Source organism: Chrysemys picta, chromosome 16 (genome assembly GCF_011386835.1).
Source record: "Chrysemys picta bellii isolate R12L10 chromosome 16, ASM1138683v2, whole genome shotgun sequence".
Lineage (NCBI taxonomy): Eukaryota > Metazoa > Chordata > Testudines > Emydidae > Chrysemys > Chrysemys picta.
The window spans coordinates 10,495,788-10,509,961 of NC_088806.1; positions in this window are offsets into that span (position 1 = coordinate 10,495,788).

Sequence of the window (14,174 nt, forward strand, 5' to 3'; positions counted from 1 at the left end):
CGTGGCCCCAGCTGCAGCCACTTCCCCCAGTCAGCCAGGGTTTTGCTCCTTTCCACAGCCCCAGCCCTCAGCAGGGCTTTTCCAACCCCTTCAGGGCTAGAGCGGGTGTTCATCCCACTACAATGGAATTTTCTTGATGTTTGGTTTTAAATGTTCTCCTGTGAAAACTGGAAGTCAGTCACGGAGAGAACCACTGAATAACGTACTGAGGTGAAACAGGAGCCTTGATTCAGTGAAAGATTTTACTGACACCCCCAAAAACTCTGGCGCACATTTTGAGTATTTAAAAGAATCCCCCATCTGTTGATGTGTCTGCATAAAGTCTCCTTGCAGATCACAGATTTGTCTGATCTGCTACTCGGATTCCCTGACGCGCTCCCTCCCTTGTAATCCATTTTAAATCTAGTTTTTAGCCTTTTAATTGCTTACTTTTTAAAATGTCATTATGATAACTTAGCAGGTCATACTTTAGCCTTGTTATTGTGCAGATGCATGTCATTGTGCTATTTAATTTATATTTTACCAACAAGTCCTCCTTGAAAATACGCATAGGTAAGTACTTGCTGGTAGTTTTAAGTCAGCGTATTAAGTGGCAAAGAAAACGTACAGAATTATGATTGGATTTGGTTGGCCACAGCAGATACTAACCGATCGCAGTTCTGCTGACAAGTTTTTCTAAACACCCACCTTATTTTTGCAAACGCGGCGGTTGGTCACGCCATCAGGGTTACTATAATTTTTGTGTGTGTGTGTCTTCTTACCCACCAAACCCCTTCCCCCCACCCCCCTGAAACATATTTTTCCAGGTAGTGATACTAAAAGATGGGATAGTAAACCACCATAATTACACATAACATCACTGGCAAATAGGGGAAGGAACATACATACAGACCTGTCCAAAGGAAAGTTTATGGCATAATTTATTTTATTTCAGTTTAACCTGGATATTTGGCAAAAAATGGGAACAGAACGTAGGTTCACTACCCCATACCACCCACAGACCAATAGACTGGCTGATAACGGTAACAAATACTAACATAACACTAACATGAGAACCGTTTTCAAGTACATAAAAGGTTGTTACAAGGAGGAGGGAGAAAAATTGTTCTTCTTAACCTCTGAGGATAGGACAAGAAGCAATGGGCTTAAATTGCAGGAAGGGCGGTTTAGGTTGGACATTAGGAAAAACTTCCTTACTGTCAGGGTGGTTAAGCACTGGAATAAATTGCCTAGGGAGGTTGTGGAATCTCCATCATTGGGGATTTTTAAGAGCAGGCAGGACAAACACCTGTCAGGGATGGTCTAGATAATACTTAGTCCTGCCTTGAGTGCAGGGGACTGGACTAGACAACCTCTCGAGGTCCGTTCCAGTCCTACGATTCTATAAAATACATCAAAAGGTAATTTTAAGGGGGAAAACATTCAAGTAGAATGCACCATGCAGAAGCTGCAAGTGGCTCTAAATCTTCAAAGTCCATTTATTACACTGCAAGTCTTTGTACCGTATCACATGTGAAATGAAAAAATAACCACACCAATGCACCTTGATGGCCTCCTCCTGACGCCTTTTCAATTCTGCATAATCTGTCTGTCAAGACATTACATTTGCTAGTTATTTTCACAAACAAATCAATCGCCATTTGTTACAGAGCATTGCGGAAGTTGGTTGATGTCACAGGGGAGTAATTGAGATGAATTTATTGATGACCTTTTATTTTCTTTGCCATCTAAACCAAACATGGCAACCAAAATGTCACCCTTTCGATGATTGTGTGGCTTTGAAGCAACATCTCCAGGCCAAGTCTCAGAGAATTCCACAAGAAGTGCACGTAAGTACCACCAGCTTTCCTGTAAATATGGCATTCTGTGATTCTTTATTTCACCAGTACAACTCCTTCTCCATTTCAAATGTCAAGGAACTCGGTGAACAATCATACAAAGAGTCCAGCATGAATTTGAAATCTAGAAAGGATGCTGACTTTGCATTGGCCCTTAGAAACATTTCTAAAGCACAAGAAAAACAACAAATACACTATGCTAGAAGAAAGAGTCCTAAATATGGGAAAATAACATTCAAGGCTAGGGGCTATGTTATGTTACTGACTGTGAGAAAGAGAACAAGAAAGGGAGGAAGCTGCAAACTACCTATCATGGACCATACAAAGCTACCACTGTTGTGGGTAAAAGAGTTAAATTGGAAACCATCTCAGGGAAACGTTTAGGATCTACGGACAGTATTTCCTGTTTAAAACCAGAAGAAGAAGAGGAGGAGTGTGTGGTGGAAGAAGCTGCAAGCAGCGATCCAAGTGATGTTGATGGCACGTTTCTGGAGGACGGGGAAGACCAAGAATGGTTTCTCAAAGGTAATTGTTTACCACACTTTAAAAAAAAAAAACAATTTGTTAACATACTTCCATTTCTGAGGTCTGGCCAAAGTTTTCCTGTAAAAATGGCCGCATACACAATAGCAACACAGAGACAAAGGAAGCTGTATTACCATGTATTCTATTTCTTTTCTAGTAACCTTTGCGGGTCTTCACAAGGTTACATGGAGGCTGGAGGCCAAAGTGAGAAAAATCAGTGTGTGTGACACTTCATTTCATGGCTTAATGCCAAGAAGCAGGCTGGGTGGTGAGGGATATTTAAACCCTGGTAGACATGGATGGTGACTGGATTGATTCATCAACTCTTTTTTGAAATGTTAACTAGTAGCGTAGCTAGCGGGGTTCGGGGGAAGCGGCCGCTTCCCCTGACCCCACATTCCCCAAAAGTGGCGCTCTGGCTGGCCGGCAGAACAGGGCCGCGGGCTGGCCAGCTCCCGGCGCTCTGGCCGGCCAGCAGAATGGGGCCACAGGGTGGCTGGCTCCCGGCGCTCACGCCGGGACTCCGGCCCTTAGAGCATTGCCGGGGGTCTCGGTGCCCCGGACAGCGCTCTGGATGGGGAAGCGGGGCGGCCCTGTGCATGCGCTGCTCCATCTTTCGGCAGCATTTCGGCGCATGCGCAGGGCCGCCGAAATGCCACCGAAGGACTGGTGCCTTTTTTCGCCACAACTCCTCCTCGGCTGCAACCCTGGCTATGCCACTGATGTTAACTAGTCTGCGAGCAGCGGCACAGGAGGCAGCAAACAGGGAGTTTGAGTGGGAGTTCTCATTGGAGGAGAAGGTATCTGTACTTGTGTCTGTCTTTGTTGTCCTTGTGTGTGTATAGAGGCCTGTAGGGGCAGGGTGCTGGGAGAGACGCCGAGCCCTGAGTAGGGGGCGGGGCTTGGCTGAGTAGGGGGCCCATAAAAGCGGCCGCCCAGCCAGGCAGCGGCACAGGAGGCAGCAAACAGGGCTGCTAACAGGGGAGTTTGAGTGGGAGTTTGCAGGAGGGCGCGGTGTGTTGTGTGCTCCGTGTTCCCAGGTGCTGCGGGCAGAGACTCCAGCAGCCATGAGCCAGGCAGCAGCAAACGGGATGCAGATGGCTGCATGTGGAAGCTGTGGTATGTATATAGTCCTAGCAGGTGAGCCGGAACAGAGGTATGTTTGCATGAAGTGCCGCCTTATAGCATTACTGGAAGAAAAGATTAAGGGGTTGCAGATGCAGGTAGATACCCTGGTGGAGTTTAGACGGGGGTTTGAGCAGCTGATGGAGGACAGGCTAGGAGGGACTGAAGCGGAATGCTCAGGGGTGCAGGTGGAAGCAGAGGTAGAGGACAGTGAGGGGGGAATGTTAGGGGGAGAACAAGGGCAGTGGAAGCATGTGACCGTGAGAAGCAGGCCAAGGAAAAGGAGGGCTAGTGAGGGGGAAATAGAACTCAGGAACAGGTTTGGGTGTTTGGATAACGAGGAGGGGGGGCAGCAGGTGGTGACTGAAGGTGGGAGGGTGAGGAAGAAGAGAAGAGCGGCTAGTCCGATAGAGAGAGGGGAGGAGTTGATAGAGACAGCACCAAACCTGGGCTCCCAGAGGATTCAGGAAGGCACAAGGGGGAGTATAAGGGAAGATAGGAACAGACACAGGTCAGGACTAGAGGGATCAGAGACTAGATTAGTAGATCGCACTGTTGCCAGGCGATGGCAGGTGTTTGTGATTGGGGACTCTTTACTGAGGAGATTGGACAGGCCTGTGACCAGGGCGGACCCAGAAAACAGAAGGGTGTGCTGTCTACCGGGCGCAAAGATACGCGATGTGGACCTGCGGTTGAAAAGGATCCTAAAAGGAGCAGGTAAGAACCCCTTGATAATCCTTCATGTAGGAACGAATGACACGTCTAGGTTCTCGTTAGAGAGAATCAAGGGAGATTATGCCAGGCTGGGGAAGACGCTCAAAGAGATAGAGGCTCAGATTATCTTTAGTGGGATACTGCCTGTTCCTAGAGAAGGGCAGCAAAGGGCTGATAGGATTGTGGGAATAAATAGTTGGCTAAGAGAGTGGTGCTATAAGGAGGGCTTTGGGATGTATGGCCACTGGGAGGCTTTCGGGGACAGACAGCTGTTCTCACGGGATGGACTTCACCTGAGTAGGGAAGGAAATAGACTACTGGGAGGGAGGCTGGCTCATCTCATCAAAAGAGCTTTAAACTAGGAAGTTGGGGGAGACGGTTGGGAGATGTACAGTTAATCTCCACGCCAGATTCCAACATTGAAAAGGCAAGTGATGAGATAAGAGGAGATATAGCCAGGGGGATGGGATTGGACATAAGAAGGAGAGGGGGGACGAACAGAAAGAGGTCTGTAACAAATTGCGTTACTAATGGGAGGCAGGCTAAATGGCATACATTAGGATGTTTATACACCAATGCGAGAAGCCTAGGTAACAAAATGGAGGAATTGGAGCTCCTGGTCCGAGAATTGAAACCGGATATCGTAGGAATAACTGAAACGTGGTGGAATGGCAGTCACGACTGGAACACAGGTATGGAGGGGTATGCGCTGTTTAGGAACGACCGGAACAAAGGTAAAGGTGGGGGGGTGGCATTGTATGTCAATAGTGAAATAAGCTGTAAAGAAATAATAGTTGATGGAATAGATAAGATGGAGTCCGTCTGGGCAATACTCACACTGGGTAAAAGAACTACTAGAGCCTCTCCAGGGATAGTGCTTGGGGTGTGCTATAGACCGCCAGGATCAACCCAGGATATGGATAAAGAACTATTTAATGTGTTTAGGGAAGTAAATACTAATAGGAACTGTGTAATTATGGGGGACTTTAACTTCCCAGATATAGATTGGGGAACAAACGCTAGTAGCAATTATAGGGCTCAGATGTTCCTAGATGTGCTTGCTGATCAATTTCTTCATCAAGTGGTAGCTGAACCGACGAGGGGGGAGGCCATTTTGGATTTGGTATTGGTGAGTAGTGAGGACCTTGTTGAGGAAGTGGTTGTAGGGGACAACCTGGGCTCCAGTGATCATGAGCTAATTCGGTTTAAACTAAATGGAAGGATTAACAGAATTAAGTCAAAGACTAGGGTTTATAATTTTAAAAAGGCTAATTTTAACAAATTAAGGGGACTGGTAAGGGACGTGGATTGGGCAAACATATTAATGGATCTAAAGGCAGAAGAAGCCTGGGATTATTTTAAGTTAAAGCTGCATGAGCTGTCGGAGGCTGTATCCCAAAAAAGGGAAAAAGGTTAGTAAGCAAGAGATTTAGACCGAGCTGGATGAGCGACCGACTCAAAGGGGCGATTAGGAAAAAACAGAAAGCGTACAAAGAGTGGAAGAGGGGAGGGATCAGTAAGGAAACTTACCTTAGTGAGGTCAGAGCATGTAGGGATAGAGTGAGAAAGGCCAAAAGCCGTGTAGAGTTGGACCTTGTGAGGGGAATTAAAAGCAATAGTAAGAGGTTTTATAGCTGTATAAATAGGAAGAAAGCAAAGAAAGAAGAAGTGGGACTGCTGAAGACTATAGCTGGAGTGGAGATTAAGGATAATCTAGGCATGGCACAATATCTAAACGAATATTTTGCATCGGTGTTCAATGAGGCCAATGAAGGGATTAGGAATATTAGCAGCGAGACGGAGGGGGATACAGGAGGGGGGATTACCGTATCCGAGGTAGAAACCAAACTTGAACACCTTAATGGGACAAAGTCGGGCGGACCGGATGATCTTCATCCGAGAATATTGAAGGAATTGGTGCAAGAAATAGCAGGCCCCTTAGCGATAATTTTTAATGAATCTGTAAACTCGGGGGTGGTACCGTTAGACTGGAGAATAGCTAATGTGGTTCCTATTTTCAAGAGAGGGAAAAAAAGTGACCCAGGTAACTACAGGCCTGTCAGTTTAACATCTGTAGTGTGCAAGGTCCTGGAGAAAATTCTGAAGGAGAAAGTAGTTGAGGGCCTTGAGGTCAATGGCAATTGCGATAAATTACAACATGGTTTTACCAAAGGCAGATCTTGCCAAACCAATCTGATCTCCTTCTTCGAGAAAGTAACAGATTTTTTAGATAAAGGAAATGCGGTGGATCTAATATACCTCGATTTCAGTAAAGCGTTTGATACGGTACCGCACGAGGAATTATTGGTTAAACTGGAAAAGATAGGGATCAATATGAAAATCCAGAGGTGGATAAGGAACTGGTTAATGGGGAGACTGCAGAGGGTCGTATTGAAGGGTGAACTGTCAGGTTGGAGGGAGGTCACCAGTGGAGTTCCTCAAGGTTCGGTTTTGGGACCCATTTTATTTAATCTATTTATTACTGACCTCGGAACCGATTGTAGGAGTGGGCTGATAAAGTTTGCGGATGACACAAAGCTGGGAGGTATTGCAAATTCGGAGGAGGATAGGGATATTCTGCAGGCAGACTTGAATGACCTTGTGAATTGGAGTATCAGAAATAGGATGAAATTTAATAGTGAAAAGTGTAAGGTGATGCATTTAGGGATGACTAAAAACAATTTTAGTTACAAGCTGGGGACGCATCGGTTAGAAGTAACTGAGGAGGAGAAAGACCTCGGGATCCTTGTAGACCGCAGGATGACTACGAGTCGACAATGTGACGTGGCGGTGTAAAAAGCCAATGCGGTCTTGGGATGCATTAGGCGAGGTATATCTAGTAGGGATAAGGAGGTGCTGCTTCCGTTGTACAAGGCACTGGTGAAACCTCATTTGGAGTACTGTGTGCAATTCTGGTCTCCCATGTTTAAAAAAGATGAACTCAAACTGGAACGGGTGCAGAGAAGGGCCACTAGGATGATCAGAGGAATGGAAAACCTGTCGTATGAAAGGAGACTAGAGGAGCTCGGGTTGTTTAGCCTGACCAAATGAAGGCTGAGGGGGGATATGATTGCTCTCTTTAAATATATCAGAGGGATAAATACCAGGGAGGGAGAGGAATTATTTCAGCTCAGTACTAATGTGGACACGAGAACGAATGGATATAAACTGGCCGTGGGGAAGTTTAGGCTTGAAATTAGATGAAGGTTTCTGACCATCAGAGGGGTGAAATATTGGAACAGCCTTCCGAGGGAAACGGTGGGGGCGACGGACCTGTCTGGTTTTAAGATTAAGTTAGATAAGTTTATGGAGGGAATGGTTTGAGGGGATAACGTGATTTTAGTCAAAGGAACACCGTGCCATGGCAGGTAAATAGTATAATGGCTAATGAGGGTGAGGCTGGAGAATCTTGCCTACGTGCTTGGGGTTTTACTGATCGCCATATTTGGGGTCGGGAAGGAATTTTCCTCCAGGGTAGATTGGCAGAGGCCCTGGAGGTTTTTCGCCTTCCTCCGCAGCATGGGGCAGGGATCGCTGGCACGAGGATTCTCTGCTAATTGAAGTCTCTAAGCCACAGGATTTGGGGACTTCAACAGCAGAGTCAGGGGAAAGGGTAGGGACGACTTTGTGGCCTGCGTCATGCAGGAGGTCAGACTAGATGATCATAATGGTCCCTTCTGACCTTAAAGTCTATGAGTCTGAGTCATCTGTTGTAGGTTACTGAGGCGTATTTGCATTGTGTGATCAAGAAAGCAAGTGGAAAGGCCACTTATTGTAACACTACATGGAAATATCTCATATAAATAATTAAACCATCAAATGAATATGTCTTAAAACATATTTACGTCCGAATAGCCTGGAAGTGTGAATATAAACCTGTAATCACAGCATTTTGTACTGAAATTGGGAAATACAGTATAATCTAGATTGCATGGCTTGCGTCATTGGAAAGTATAACTGCATTTGTAATTTTTTTTCAATGAACACCAAGTGGAATTATGCAAAGTGATATTGTATTGCTTCCTTTCAATGCCCCAAAGCATTGGGATATGGTGGTATACTGTTTTCCATTGTTATACTTCGAGATTGTCTGCCCATTCCCAGCTTCTGGCAAACAGAGGCTAGGGACACTAATTGGAGGTGATTTTTTAGAAACTTATTTTCATAGTTTGCAGGTAGGGTTAGCATGAAACTATGTTCCATAAATATAACCACTTGCATTTAGAATGAGTGAGAAGGTGTTATTAGCAATGTCTGTCATAGCAAATGAGGTGATTGGATAATATGAAACCAAGGCTGTATATATGAGCATTGTCACCGCAACTATTCATTAAACAGAAAACGCGTCAGCTGCTACACTCCCTACACATTTCAGACCCTTCATCTACCAAGAAACTGGAAAATTCCCAGTGGGACTTTGGGGAAACAAAAATTGTGGAACACAAGATGGGCGCCACTCATCCTAAATGGATTCCATGCCAAATGTTCATTATTATTTGTCAATGCTGTGTCATTATGATGTGTTTTCCAATTAGAAGTGTTGTTCGTTTGCAGAAACGTATTTACAGCATAAAAACATCAGTTCTGTAGAAACCACACGAGGCCCTAACTATGTTTAGAAGAAAAATAGCAATTCTTTTGATACAAGAGTTAGATAATAACTTTGTTACATAACCCGGTGAACCCATCGGATATGGGAAGAGAATAGGAAGAGTATAAGAATGTCATTTCAGTTCTCTGAATATATCTACAGCAGGATATGTCAGGTTTGGTTCTGTAATGGTGACTCTGTATGAATAATGGCTTTCAGTAGTGGAGGGGGTGAATGATTGATATTGACAGAGCAGTGAAATCTAATTGGATATCATTATATCCACCAGCAGTAAACTAAAAGTTTGAGAAACAGACGGGGGTACCAAATATGATTTAAAATATGACCCCCACACAAGAAATTTTTTTTTGCAAACCAGGCACTTAATTGAAATAATTAACATTATTCTATTTAGCGTTTTGGTCACAATGTAGTCATCATTTGAGTACGTTATGTTGATTTTTTTCTGAGCTCATGGAGTACTGCATGTACTGTAACCCTGTTACTTGCGCAACAGAAAACGAAGATGGCATGATGGTAAGAAACACAAAATTGTATCCAAAACACACCCCATATGTTGGAGCAGATAAGTGAGCAGAATAGGATTGTTTATAGTACAAGGACAAAAGTCACGGCCCAAGATTTAGCCAGTGGCATATTGACCAAACGGAATAACCTGCTAAGAATCAGGATTCTTGCAATAATTTCATGTTAGTAAATATTTCCACTGCTGCTGATAGTCTGATCTTGACTAATGATGATACGTTCAAGGAATATGATTTTATCCACTTTATGAATGAATTGAAATGATATTTCACATGATTAGTTCTGTGATTTCATTTGCTGCTCTAGTACTTCTCAAAGGTCCAGGGTGACTCTAGTAAGACGTGGGCCCGGCTGCCCTGCCTTCCAGAAGGAACAAATGAAGAAAACCTATCGGAGAAGAAGAAAGCGTATAGCTGCACGAAGTGCGCGCAGTTCAGAAGTTTACCAAACATGTAAATAGTATATTATTTTGTTAAGAGACCTATTGTGGTTTTCTTGGAATAACGGAGTTAGCATGTAAATGAGTAATAGAGCAGTTAAATTTGAATGTACATTTCAGGAAAGAAAAAAGGTGTCAATAACTCCGTATCAATACGTACGTTTAGATGCTTCTTTCTGAAAAAATATGGACACAGAAAGCAAGCTATTCTTGTTTATATACCTTGTCACCATAATAAGGTTTTAAAACTTTTAAAAATACCCCCCTTTATTTGCGTCACATTTACAAGGGAGATTTCAAAATTATAGCAAATTAACAGTGCCTCACGGTTTCCTACTGCTCACCTTTAACATCCTCTGGTCTAGGAATAGCTGACTGTGATGTCATAAGTGGCTACCCAATGAGAAAGGGGAGAGGTAGCCAATTGTGACGAGGCAGCAAAAAGAACAGGGGTACGTGTCAGCACAAAATCGGTTTTTGACACTACACTGCCCCCTGCTGGTGGGAAGGGCAGAAGGAGGCGGCTCCAGCCGTGCAGCCATGTGCTGGAGGTAGGTCAGCTGTACCAAGTGCCTAGGGGGCGCCCCGCAGGGAGAGAGTGCAGGGGGCTAGGGCCGCAAGGGAGTGAGGGGTGTCACAGAGTGTGGGGGAGTCAGGGCCCTGCACCCCCCACTTCCTGTGATTCACCGTGACTCTCAGCCAGCCGGGAGAACAGAAGGTTTATTAGACGACAGGATCACAGTCCAAACCAGAGCTTGTAGGTACAGAAACCGGACCCCTAAGTCAGGTCCATCTTGGGGCCAGGGAGGCCAGACCCCGGGTCTGGGCCCCCCCTCCATTTCCCCAGCCAGCTCCAAAGTGAAACTCTCCAGCCCCTCCTCTGGCCTTTGTCTCTTTCCCAGGCCAGGAGGTCACCTGATCTCTTTGTGCTCCAACACCTTCAGTTGGCACGTTTGCAGGGGAGGGGCCCAGGCCATCAGTTGCCAGGAGATGGGATGTCGGCCATTCTCTGTGCAGACACCATCACACAGGCCCTCTCAGGCTCTGCAACAATCACACCCCCAATCCCCCCCACCTAGATACTTAAGAACTGCATAGGGGAAACTGAGGCACCCACACAGTATTCAGAGAGAAAACATTAAGACCATTCCCACTTTGTCACATCAGGGGTTAGGGTAGCGCAGGGTTAGGGGAGAGGGGGACGCAGGTGGGGAGAGGATTGATACCTGCATGTCCTCAAGGGAGGTTTAAAGCCGATTGATGACCCAGCGTCTGCGGATTTTGAGGTCAAATCTTGACCAGGGCAGGGCTGTTTGTCTCAGCCGTCAGGGAAAGTGCTGCCCAGGGACACCCCAGGGAAGAGACTCTTTCTTCAGTCAGGTGCTGGATGGCTGTGAATTACCTGGCTAAGCAACTCCCCTTTATTCCACCTACACATTCTGGCGAGAGGAACTGCTCTAGTTTGCCCTCTTATACGATAATGCACAGGTGAAGTGAAAGGTATCTCCCACCGTCCCTCGCGAAGCATCATCATCCCTCTTTTCTATCAGGGGAAACTGAGGCACCAACACCTAGGCTCTGCCCAAGAGCACAAAGGACACAAGTGGCAGAGTTGCAGGGCCATAACCAGGGTGGGGTTGAGACGCCGCAAAGCCGCAAGGGTGGAAAAATGGGGCAGAAAATGACCAAAAAAATGGTAGGGGGCAGAAATATGCTTGCTCTGCCCAGGTGCTAAAATGCCTAGTTATGGATCTGACTCATCCCCGGGGCCCTGGTCAGGCCGGAAGCCAAAGCCAGGCTGTGGTAAGAGCTGCCCAGGGAGCCCGAGCCGCTGTGGGGAATCCCAGACCCTCCTGCCACCCAAGCCAGGTGCTAGCAGACACCAGCCCCGCTCCCCACGCGCTCAGACACGTCTGCGTGTGTCCATACATGCATGCCCCCCCCATGTTGCCCCCCCCCCCCCGCCCAAATATAGCAGTGAAATTATGCCTATAGGTCCGGGCTCCGCACAGCAGCCCCGGCTCACTAGGCAGCTCTTACCACGGCCTAGCTCTGGCTTCCGGCCTGGGAGGAGCAGGAGGCAGGTCCCTCTGGTGTGCCCAGAGCCCCAATAAATCTTAATTTGCCTCTGGAGACACGGGAGGAGCCCAATTGGATCTGAGCAGTAGAAAGGTTTCCTGGCCACACCTTGGGTGGGGATTGGGCAGGGTCCCCCTGTAGGGCTCAGTTTCTGCTACCCCTGCTGTAAGGGGCAGGGGATCCCCAGCAAAAATAACCAGCGCCCCATACACGTGGGGTGGACAACTGGGACCCCACCCCGATAACAAAAGAGCTTTTGCTGTATCACGCTGCTTGACCAGAGGCCAAACACAGCTCCCTTTAGGCATTCCAGCCCTTGGCTCCCGCCCACACAACCAGCTGTAATATAGTGAGAGGTTACTGAAAACCCAGTGCACCACATGCGAGGCTCTTACTAATCCCAAAGAATCAGACACTTACCCCCAGGTCAGTATGTATCTCAGCCCTTACCCAGATATCACACTACCAGCCAATCCTTGGTAAACGAACAAGATTCATTAATACCAGAAAAGAAGAGAGTTATGAATGGTTAATAGATCACATGCACACAAATGGTTGCAAACCCCTTAGATCAGAGGCGTGGCAGCGAGGGAATAGATCGCCTGGTTTGCAAGCGTCTGGTAACTGCCAAAAGCTTGGCCGGTCCTCGATCCATTGTTCAAAACACCGCTTTTCCTTGTAAATCCACAGCCCGGAGAATCGGAGCAGGATGTCACAGCTTGCAATTCAGAGCCCAGCCACGGTGCATGGAAAGTTACCGGCCCAATTTGGAGTCCGGGGTCACATGAGCATGGGACGGTTACTGGTAAAAGCTGGTGTCTTAGGTCACATGACCTCGTCCCATGTCCTTGCACGGTTCGCTGACTCACGGGGGCAGCCAGCACTATTCATAACTTCCGATGCAAAGCTGCTACAGGCCTATAAACAGGATCAGCCTACTTAGCAAAGCGTCACTTTCCCAGTGGTACCTTCCAGGATATAGTGCAAGATTTAGTGCAACTTCGTAACCATGGGGACGGCATTGGTGTAACCAGTCATCACCATTACGCAAGGTCTTCTCCTCCCCTGCCAGGAAATCCCCAAATCAGTCCCCCCGCCTTCAAGCCCCATTTTCTACCCCCCAGTACGGAAAAGAGGCTAGAGCTGCCCGGGCTTTGCCGTTGCCGGCTGTGAAACGGGGTCCTGGTGCAGAGCCGTTGATGCACGGATTGGGGTTTGACGCTGGGGGAGGTATGGGGGCGATACAGGCAGACACACCTATGAGTGGCTGCTCTGGGGCAGCTGTGGGATGCCCAAGGTGCACTTGCTGTCATAGGTGAGGGTCCCATGTTCCCACGGCATCTCCAGGAGCCTCTCTTGTTTCATTTCCCGGCCCCTGGCTGGGGGCGCAGCCTGCGATAACGGGGAGATTCCTGCAGCCCCAAAGCACTGCTGCCACCAGGATCGGGCATGCTTCTAGGTAAATCTTTGTTCTTCGTTTAATAAACCTTCTTTGGGTTTTTTTTAATAGGGGCTCACGAGTGCTGCCTGGTGCACCGGTGTGGGGGGTTCAAGGAAAACTGGAGTAGACTGGACCTGTGGGTGCCGCTGATGTAGAATTTCTGTGAGTAGCCAGAGTCAGGAGCAACGTTCCCTCTAATTCGTTACGTCCGTGTGCGGAGTGAATTTTGTTCTGGGCACCAATATGGAGAGGATGTGTGGTAGGGGTGGAGCTGAGGGGTTTGATGTGTGGGAGGGGGCACAGGGCTGGGGCAGAGGATTGGAGTGGGGGGGGGCTGAGGGCTCCGGCTGGGGGTGTGGGCTCTGGGGTGGGGCCGGGGATAAGGGGTTCGGGGTGTGGGAGGGGTTCAGGGCTGGGGCAGAGGGTTGGGGTTTGGGGGGGTGAGGGCTCTGGCTGGGGGTGCAGGCTCTGGGTTGGGGCCAGGGATGAGGGGTCTGGGGTGTAGGAGGGGGCTCAGGGCTGGGGCAAAGGGTTGGGGTGCATGGGGGGCATGAGGGCTCTGGCTGGGGGTGAAGGCTCTGGGGTGGGGTTGGGGATAAGGGGTTCAGCATGTGGGAGGGGCTCAGGGCTGGGGCAGAGGGTTGGGGTGTGGGGGGCTCAGGGCTCTGGCTGGCGGTGAGGGCTCTCGGTGGGGCTGGGGATGAGGGGTTGGGGTGTGGGGGTGTGGGCTTTGGGGTGGGGCCGGGGATGAGGAGTTTGGAGTGTTGGAGGGGGCAGAGGGTTGGGGTGCGGGGGGATGAGGGCTCTGGGGTGGGGCTGAGGGGTTCGGGGTGCAGGAGGGGCTCAGGGGTGGGGCAGAGGGTTGGGGTGTGGGAA